Source organism: Oncorhynchus kisutch, linkage group LG25, assembly GCF_002021735.2.
Source record: "Oncorhynchus kisutch isolate 150728-3 linkage group LG25, Okis_V2, whole genome shotgun sequence".
In the NCBI taxonomy this organism is placed as follows: domain Eukaryota; kingdom Metazoa; phylum Chordata; class Actinopteri; order Salmoniformes; family Salmonidae; genus Oncorhynchus; species Oncorhynchus kisutch.
The window spans coordinates 17,209,382-17,218,324 of NC_034198.2; positions in this window are offsets into that span (position 1 = coordinate 17,209,382).

Below are 8,943 nucleotides of genomic sequence, written 5' to 3' on the forward strand. Positions count from 1 at the left end.
AAGTCTAGGTCCAAAGGGCTCCCTAAATCTCAGACGGCCAAACCCTCCCCTGTTACGGTCCCGCTCCCTCTCCCTGGCGCTTGAAGGAGCCAGGCTCCCCAGCATTGCGCACTCCTGCCACCATCATTACGCACACCTGCCTTCCCCCCGACACGCGCTTCAGCGATTATTGGACTAACCTGGACTCAATCACCTCTGTCATTACCTCCCCTATATCTGTCTGGTTCCCCACTCTGTTCCCTGCCTCAGCATTGATTTTCATATGTCCTTGTATAGCCGTGTGCTGACGCTGTTCATGTCTTGTTTCATGCCTGTTCCTGATTAAATGTTTGACTCTCCATACCTGCGTCTCATCTCCGGCATCGGTCCTTACATCCCCTTGTTGAATTTGCGATTTACAACTTGTTGTGTAATGTTTATGTCCAATGGCTAATGAGCACCGTTACGTTTAATTTATCATTTATCTTCATATGTCGAGGATTGACAAAGGATTTGCCAGTAGATTGTCAACTTGATTCATGGCCATGACTGCTTGTCTAGCTTGCTAGCTAAGATTTTGAAAGTATGATGTTGACATGATTGGTAGATATAATGTGATTTGATGTCATTTCATCTGTGGCCAATGACCTTGAGTCTTCTTGGATGAGCACTTCTCGTGTAAGTCTATGGCAGAACACTGAGCCAATCACGGCACAACTAGAGAACATTACCAACCCCTACGCTCTGTATTTTCTGCTGGCTGCCCCACCACCACCACCACCACCACCACCACCACCACCACCACCACCACCACCACCACCACAGAAAGCACTGAGCTAGGCTGAAACACCTTCCTTTTGGAGCTGCCTTACTCAAGAAAGCAAAAAAGATACCATGTTTGTATGCAGCCCTATTAACTTTTTTTTTACATAGTTTGCAAACTTATATGTGACACGTATTAATGCCAAAACAACATGCAAAGCGTGCAAAAAATAAATAGATAAAAAAAAAAAAGATTTAATAAAAATGTTAAGCTAAACAAGGTTGGGCTCTGCCACTGTAAACAGCCATCCTTGGCTGTCAGAGCTGGAGAGGTGACTCTGTAAACATTCCCCACTTGACCTCTTCCAGGCATTTCTGCAGCTCACATGGGGCACTTCATGCCCTGTGAGGTTGACCCTTCTGGCTGGACAGTGACCTCAGACACAGTCTTCGATGCGAGGACACTATATTTCTGTGGCACTGTGGTCAAGATGCTTGCTGGATTAATCACGCTGGCATCTTCCTGGCATCCTGCTGCTCCACAGCTCTACTCTGATTTGCTGAAGTACAAATTACTCTACTTCCCTCATCAGTGGCTCCATCTCTGTTGAGTGAAGTGTCATAGACACACTTGGATCCATCAGGCAACCTGCTGCAGGGGTTGGATGGAAGTTTGCTTCCAGAGGATACAGTATGCATGCTAAGTGCTCTCGCAGTGACTTCAGGAGGACCTGTGCCAACTGTTTTGGAACAGTAGTTGACAGCAAGTGTGCTGCAAGGTTGAGACGGCATGGCAACACATCAGACAGCGACTGTCTGCTTGAGGTTCGTCATGCTGTCAGTTTAGGGCGGCAGGTAGCTTAGCGGTTAAGAGCATTGGGTAACCGAAAGGTCACTGGTTTAAATGCCCAAGCCAACTAGGTGAAAAAATCTGTTGATGTGCCCCGGAGCAAGGTACTTAACTCCAATTGCTCTTGTAAGTCACTCTGGCTAAAAGTGTCTGCTAAATGACAAAAATGTAATTCTAAGGTAGTTGTGTGGATTGTGAATGGCTTCAGCAACTTCACAAGCTGTTCTAGCATGGCCCAATCACGCTCTGTGTTCACCCATGGATTTCTTCCCTGGTAGCTAGTAATAGTGATGCACAAGCTAAACCTATTTGAAACATTGGCATCTAATGTCAGTATTAAACTGCCAGATTCAGAAGCTTAAAAACCAAATTTAAAAAATAGCTTAACCCCGTTCGATTTTAGCCCAAAGTGATTTTTATTTTATTTGAGGTGGTTTTGTAGTTTTTAGTTTTTTCAGTCTTTCTAAATTATTTTTCCAATTTTTGTTTTTATTTTAGTTTCAGTTTTGGTTTACTATAATAATCTCGATCACCACTTTATGTCCCTCAGTGTAGCCGTGTCAATTTAGATAGATTCAGATGATGACAGATTGAGACTTTATCTTGATTATGCCAAACAGCCGCTGATGCACTTTGTTGACATGAGCAAGAGTGTCTATGGTGATACATTTGCAGTGTACAATGTACATGGTCTCACTCACTCGGCAGAGGATGTTGCATTTCACAGCTGCTCACTCAATGACCTTAATTGCTTTGAGTTTACTCCATGTGTAACTCTGTGTTGTTGTTTGTGTCACACTGCTTTGCTTTATCTTGGCCAAGTCGCAGTTGTAAATGACAACTTGTTCTCAACTAGCCTACCTGGTTAAATAAAGGTGGCTTAAATGTGCCATCAAAAGCCCACTGAGGCGACTGTCCATATCAAGCCAAGTAAAAACACATTGTCAAGAACATCCAACCACACATCAAGAATAACATGTGAGATGGTTGCTTCCTCCTCCAGGACAAAGACTGTCGATTTGTCCAAAGAAATAAGAAGCGATGGAAACCTTGTTCGTGTGATGTCATTCACCATCCTCAAACTGACAACTTCTTTCTTTCATGTGCCCCCAAAGACTTCAAAATCGCAGGTATTCAAAAATATCCACAAATGCAGAAGATACATTATTTCTCCGGAGAACCTCATCAGCAAAGGCAATACATACAGATCCCTCTGTTGCACAGTTTTGCCAAGTAAGATCAGATCTATTGGAATAGTTTGGTTTGCAATTATGGTTTATATTATGTTGTCTAATAATGTCTATTCCCCCAGGTTCTAATCTCAGAAGATGTGGGCCAGAGCAATGTGGGTGGAAATAAGAAGCCAAATGTGTTACTCCAGAGCACTGGAACAAATACCAAACTGTGTGAAGGCCCCCAAATCAATATTACAAAGCAATAAAGGATTGGTCCTCACCTTCTCTGAAATTGAAGTCACTTCAGATTCTCAGGATAAAACTGACATCAGGTAAATATACCTGAAAATGCAATAAGAAACTGCTGGCTGTTAAAGATGACTGTGAAATTGTTCGAACCCTCACCCGGCCATTCAGAATCAAAACAGTATTGTGAAGATGTCAATTTCCGAAGCCAGTGAAGTGGAGGAGAACTCCAAGAGAAAGCGAAGGAGAAACACATTCAAATCATGTAAAACTGGTATATTAACCACACATTGACAGTCTGCGTACATTCAATTTACTTGCCATGGTTTTATTCTGTATATTGTTGTGTGTTTAGAATCGCATGAGGAATGTGATCTCCCACATCCAGCCACTACTGCCTCCAAGTCATTTAAACCCTAGCCACCGAACAACCACCTTGCCTTTTGATCAACTCGGAGGACCATTTACTGTATTACTTTAGCTGATCCTTTCAAATTGACGAGTGTGGCTAGTGGAAAGGTAGCCTCAACCCAGAGGGAATCACTCCATGTTTCACCATTGTTAGTGTAGTGAAACAAATGTGAAACTGAACTGAAATCAGTCTGGATTTCGAAGCTAGGTGGTAGGGGCTTGAGAGGTGAACTTTGGCATGTTTTAGAATTTGAGTTTGAAGTTTGGTAATGTGTTGAGGTAAAGTTCTTCTTTCACTTCAATAAAACGCAAACAAATGACGTGTGTAGAAAAAGGCTGGATGTTATTTTATACTTTTATGTTTATTTTCAGGCAAAGGTCTACACAAGCCCCCACCAAAATATGCCCAGAAGCACCAGAAAACCTGTGCCACTGCTAGCAAGAAGCAAAAGGCTAAAATGCAGCATCCTTCACAATGTAACTCAACTCTTTATTCTTGACCGTTGTATTGAGACAGGTATTCTAATTGTAAAAACAATTGGCATGATGTTGTCCAATCTTTTATTGCAGAGAATCATCTCGGTTTCTCACATGGCTTAACCCTGGAGCACGAGGGTTCGAAGTCTCCTTCTGCCTTCTTAACGGAGGGATTGCCCTCACCAAATCGCTGCCAAGGATCAGACCCTTTTCCTGTGAGACGCAAGTATGAAACTCTCCATTTAGAATTTTGGCTTTAACGTTAGTTAGAAATTAGATTGTGTTTAGATTTCCTTTTAGGTTGGCTTACAAATGTGTTTAGAATTTAAAAAATGTTGGATGTTATTTGACACTTGCGTGTCTTATTTCTTTAGGCCTACCCAACTCCCACTAAATTCTGCTCCCAAGCGCCAGAACCTGTGCCAGTGCCACTAAGAAGCAAAAGGCAAAAAAAGAAAAACTGCAAGCCACCAAGTATTGGTGGTGAGAGGAAATTCGACTTCAACCTGAATGAGACAGAGGAAGATTCATTAAAGATGAAAGAACAGCTCATTGGTATGAGTTGAATTACATATTGCCATGTAGTACGGAATGGAAAATATCCTGTGCATGTGTAATGTATTAGTGTCCTTTTGTAAAATGACAGATATCTCAGATCTCGAAGCTGAGGGGGAAAACATCCCATACCGGGTGAAGAGAACATTGCACCGGTAAACTATTACTATATTTGATTCACCTTTAAATGAGGTCATAGTGTGTTGCTTGCAAAGTCCATATTTTGTGTCCTATACAGAACCCTGAGAAACGGCCTCATGTCAACGATGAATATGAATGGAAACCAAGGGAAGGGGGCTTTTGAGGACTCCAACCTGTGCAGCGTGATTATGTCTACAGTGGAGTCCAAATCATGACATCTACATTGACATTTGAATACCTTCTCGAGCTAATATCTTCTTTTCCCCCTTTACAGCAGGTGTGAGTCTTGGCGATTCAAAGGCTACAGGGGCAGAAATACTACAGGCGATGTCAACATGCCTTAAGAAATTAAAAGCATCAAAGCCTGTTCTGACCGTGCTTTTTTTTTGTTTATTGTATATCTAATTTGTTCTTCCCGAAGCCTGTGTCTGAAACAATTTTTTAGCATTTATTTTTTCTTAAATCGGCTTGTACATCTATTTTGTGTTGCAATACATTTTTCATTTCAACCATTCTTGACTTTGTTTGCTTCACAGTTTGACATGGACAAAAGTTTATACAATGCTGTTCCAAGTTACTGCTCTAATTGTGTTACACAGAATGACAATAGCCAACAGTAGTATTAGACCCTAAGTCTGGAAGATACATTTTGCACCATGAGTAGAATTGTATTATACATATCAGGGTGCTTTTCAGGTGTGCAACAACAGAAAGTCCTGGTTGATACAGTTTGTTTTCATATTCTTACCTCAGGCTCGTAAAGAAACCTACATCACAAAATGGCAACTACTTCCAAACATCTAATCAACACACTTCATGATTGGCGATAATTCCTGTTGAATTCATGGTGTGTTTTGGTCAAATCAGGTCACAATGTGTTCTGAACTTCACTCCAACTTTTAAACGTAGTTGATTATTAGTTGAGTATAGTTTCCAAACTCGATAGTATCGAAATAAAACAATAACTGTTGGCTGTCTTTTTGAGTGGGTGAATCAAAGGTTTAAATCTTATTGATCAAAGTCTCAACCAAATATGACCAACATTTCCACGTTGAAAAGACGTGTGCACAGTGGGCCGTGCTCACTCAAGATAAGTATAGTTGGACAATTGGGAGGTTGAAGTCAATTGAACTTGTTTATTGTGTCTCTGCACTAACAGTGCACGTGCACATCTAAATAAAGACTTATGCAGTTGTTCACTTGATTTAGAGAAAAAGTTGCAATTTAGAAGGTGCTCCAAACTGTAGCATTTGATATTGCTCTCAGCTGTCTGTTAACTAAAATGAGCTTCATTTGATCTCATTCTATCCTCCCACCAAAGCTGTGTTTGGGTGTGAGAAAGAGAGATCATGTTGCCATGGAAATGTCTCCTGTCCAGAAGGTTAATGATGAGTCTCGGCCACGGCTCGATCTGTTGGGTTGCCAGGCAACGCCAATGGCATCCCTCGTTGAAAAGCCTTTATTTTTGCAGGGCTGCATGTGCGTCACAACGTTTCAGCAAAGCTTTGTAAAGGACTAGATGATTGGACTAGACTTTTTTTGTGAGTGAAAGTGCCCTCTAAGAGTCTGCTGAAAAATGACTGTATTGTCAAATTGAACTTTTTAAGAATGCTCACAAAAACCTTTTAGAGAGTCCTTTGTCTTGGCTGACTTCTTCACCCAAACTCTTTAAAGTTCAAAAGATAAGCCAGGGCTACCATAGTTCACACAACACTGACAACCCAAATCCTTTGTGCTCTGATTTAAGACTGGGAGCAGGGAGCCCAGGGTATGGGGAGGCCCTTGTAGCGGTAACATGCCTGAGTAGTTTTAACTGTCTCAGTCTCTATTGAGTGAGGAGGGGGTTTACAGCATGTAAATAGCTTCACAGGCCTCCTCTGTCCACTGCTCCTCTGCCTGTTGCTGAGAGACGAGCTAGAAGTCACCAGGCTCTCTGAGAGGATAACACAGGCCTCCTCTGTCCACTGCTCCTCTGCCTGTTGCTGAGAGACGAGCTAGAAGTCACCAGGCTCTCTGAGAGGATAACACAGGCCTCCTCTGTCCACTGCTCCTCTGCCTGTTGCTGAGAGACGAGCTAGAAGTCACCAGGCTCTCTGAGAGGATAACACAGGCCTCCTCTGTCCACTGCTCCTGTGCCTGTTGCTGAGAGACGAGCTAGAAGTCACCAGGCTCTCTGAGAGGATAACACAGGCCTCCTCTGTCCACTACTCCTCTGCCTGTTGCTGAGAGACAAGCTAGAAGTCACCAGGCTCTCTGAGAGGATAACACAGGCCTCCTCTGTCCACTGCTCCTCTGCCTGTTGCTGAGAGACGAGCTAGAAGTCATCAGGCTCTCTGAGAGGATAACACAGGCCTCCTCTGTCCACTGCTCCTCTGCCTGTTGCTGAGAGACGAGCTAGAAGTCACCAGGCTCTCTGAGAGGATAACACAGGCCTCCTCTGTCCACTGCTCCTCTGCCTGTTGCTGAGAGACGAGCTAGAAGTCACCAGGCTCTCTGAGAGGATAACACAGGCCTCCTCTGTCCACTGCTCCTCTGCCTGTTGCTGAGAGACGAGCTAGAAGTCACCAGGCTCTCTGAGAGGATAACACAGGCCTCCTCTGTCCACTGCTCCTCTGCCTGTTGCTGAGAGACGAGCTAGAAGTCACCAGGCTCTCTGAGAGGATAACACAGGCCTCCTCTGTCCACTGCTCCTCTGCCTGTTGCTGAGAGACGAGCTAGAAGTCACCAGGCTCTCTGAGAGGATAACACAGACCTCCTCTGTCCACTGCTCCTCTGCCTGTTGCTGAGAGACGAGCTAGAAGTCACCAGGCTCTCTGAGAGGATAACACAGGCCTCCTCTGTCCACTGCTCCTCTGCCTGTTGCTGAGAGACGAGCTAGAAGTCACCAGGCTCTCTGAGAGGATAACACAGGCCTCCTCTGTCCACTGCTCCTCTGCCTGTTGCTGAGAGACGAGCTAGAAGTCACCAGGCTCTCTGAGAGGATAACACAGGCCTCCTCTGTCCACTGCTCCTCTGCCTGTTGCTGAGAGACGAGCTAGAAGTCACCAGGCTCTCTGAGAGGATAACACAGGCCTCCTCTGTCCACTGCTCCTCTGCCTGTTGCTGAGAGACGAGCTAGAAGTCACCAGGCTCTCTGAGAGGATAACACAGGCCTCCTCTGTCCACTGCTCCTCTGCCTGTTGCTGAGAGACGAGCTAGAAGTCACCAGGCTCTCTGAGAGGATAACACAGGCCTCCTCTGTCCACTGCTCCTCTGCCTGTTGCTGAGAGACGAGCTAGAAGTCACCAGGCTCTCTGAGAGGATAACACAGGCCTCCTCTGTCCACTGCTCCTCTGCCTGTTGCTGAGAGACGAGCTAGAAGTCACCAGGCTCTCTGAGAGGATAACACAGGCCTCCTCTGTCCACTGCTCCTCTGCCTGTTGCTGAGAGACGAGCTAGAAGTCACCAGGCTCTCTGAGAGGATAACACAGGCCTCCTCTGTCCACTGCTCCTCTGCCTGTTGCTGAGAGATGAGCTAGAAGTCACCAGGCTCTCTGAGAGGATAACACAGGCCTTTAAAACAACATGTCCTCCCCCTCTTCTTTCTTCTCCGCCAACCCCCCTAGAGATAGGGAAAAGGGCAAAGGGAATGAAACAATTGTGTTAAATGTGGGGAGAGCTCCTGTTTCTGAGAGAGAGAGCGAGAGCGAGAGAGAGAGAGAGAGAGAGAGAGAGCGAGAGCGAGAGCGAGAGCGAGAGAGAGAGAGAGAGAGAGAGAGAGAGAGAGAGAGAGAGAGAGAGAGAGAGAGAGAGAGAGAGAGCGAGAGCGAGAGCGAGAGAGAGAGAGAGAGAGAGAGAGAGAGAGAGAGAGAGAGAGAGAGAGAGTGAGTGAAGTGAGATACGAAGTGAGAGACAAAGTGAGAGAATGAGGGACAAACCCCACTACACGACATTAAACTAGTGGAAAGGAGGGCGGAAGTGGAGTATGACAAAAGGGTCAGAGAGAAAAACAAGACATGATGAGAGGAGGAGGGCCATGTAGCCGATAGTAGAGGGAGCTACAGAGGTAGATGAACATATAGAGAGGCATACTATATGTGGGGGCCAGGCCGTGAAATGGAACCCTTTGGAGCTGTGATCAGCTCCAGCGTCCTGCTAGCCTAGCTTCCATTCCTCTCCATTCACCTGGGAGTATGACTCACTACAGAAGGTGACAGAGATGACAGCCATTGAAAAACGAGCCCTGATCTGGAGCCTGTGGACGGCAGTGATCTTCGCAGCTGGAGTTGGTGAGGAACTTAATTTGATATCACCCTCAATTACAGGGGGGTGAGCCATAGACATCTTTATGTATTTCTATGGGGCTTC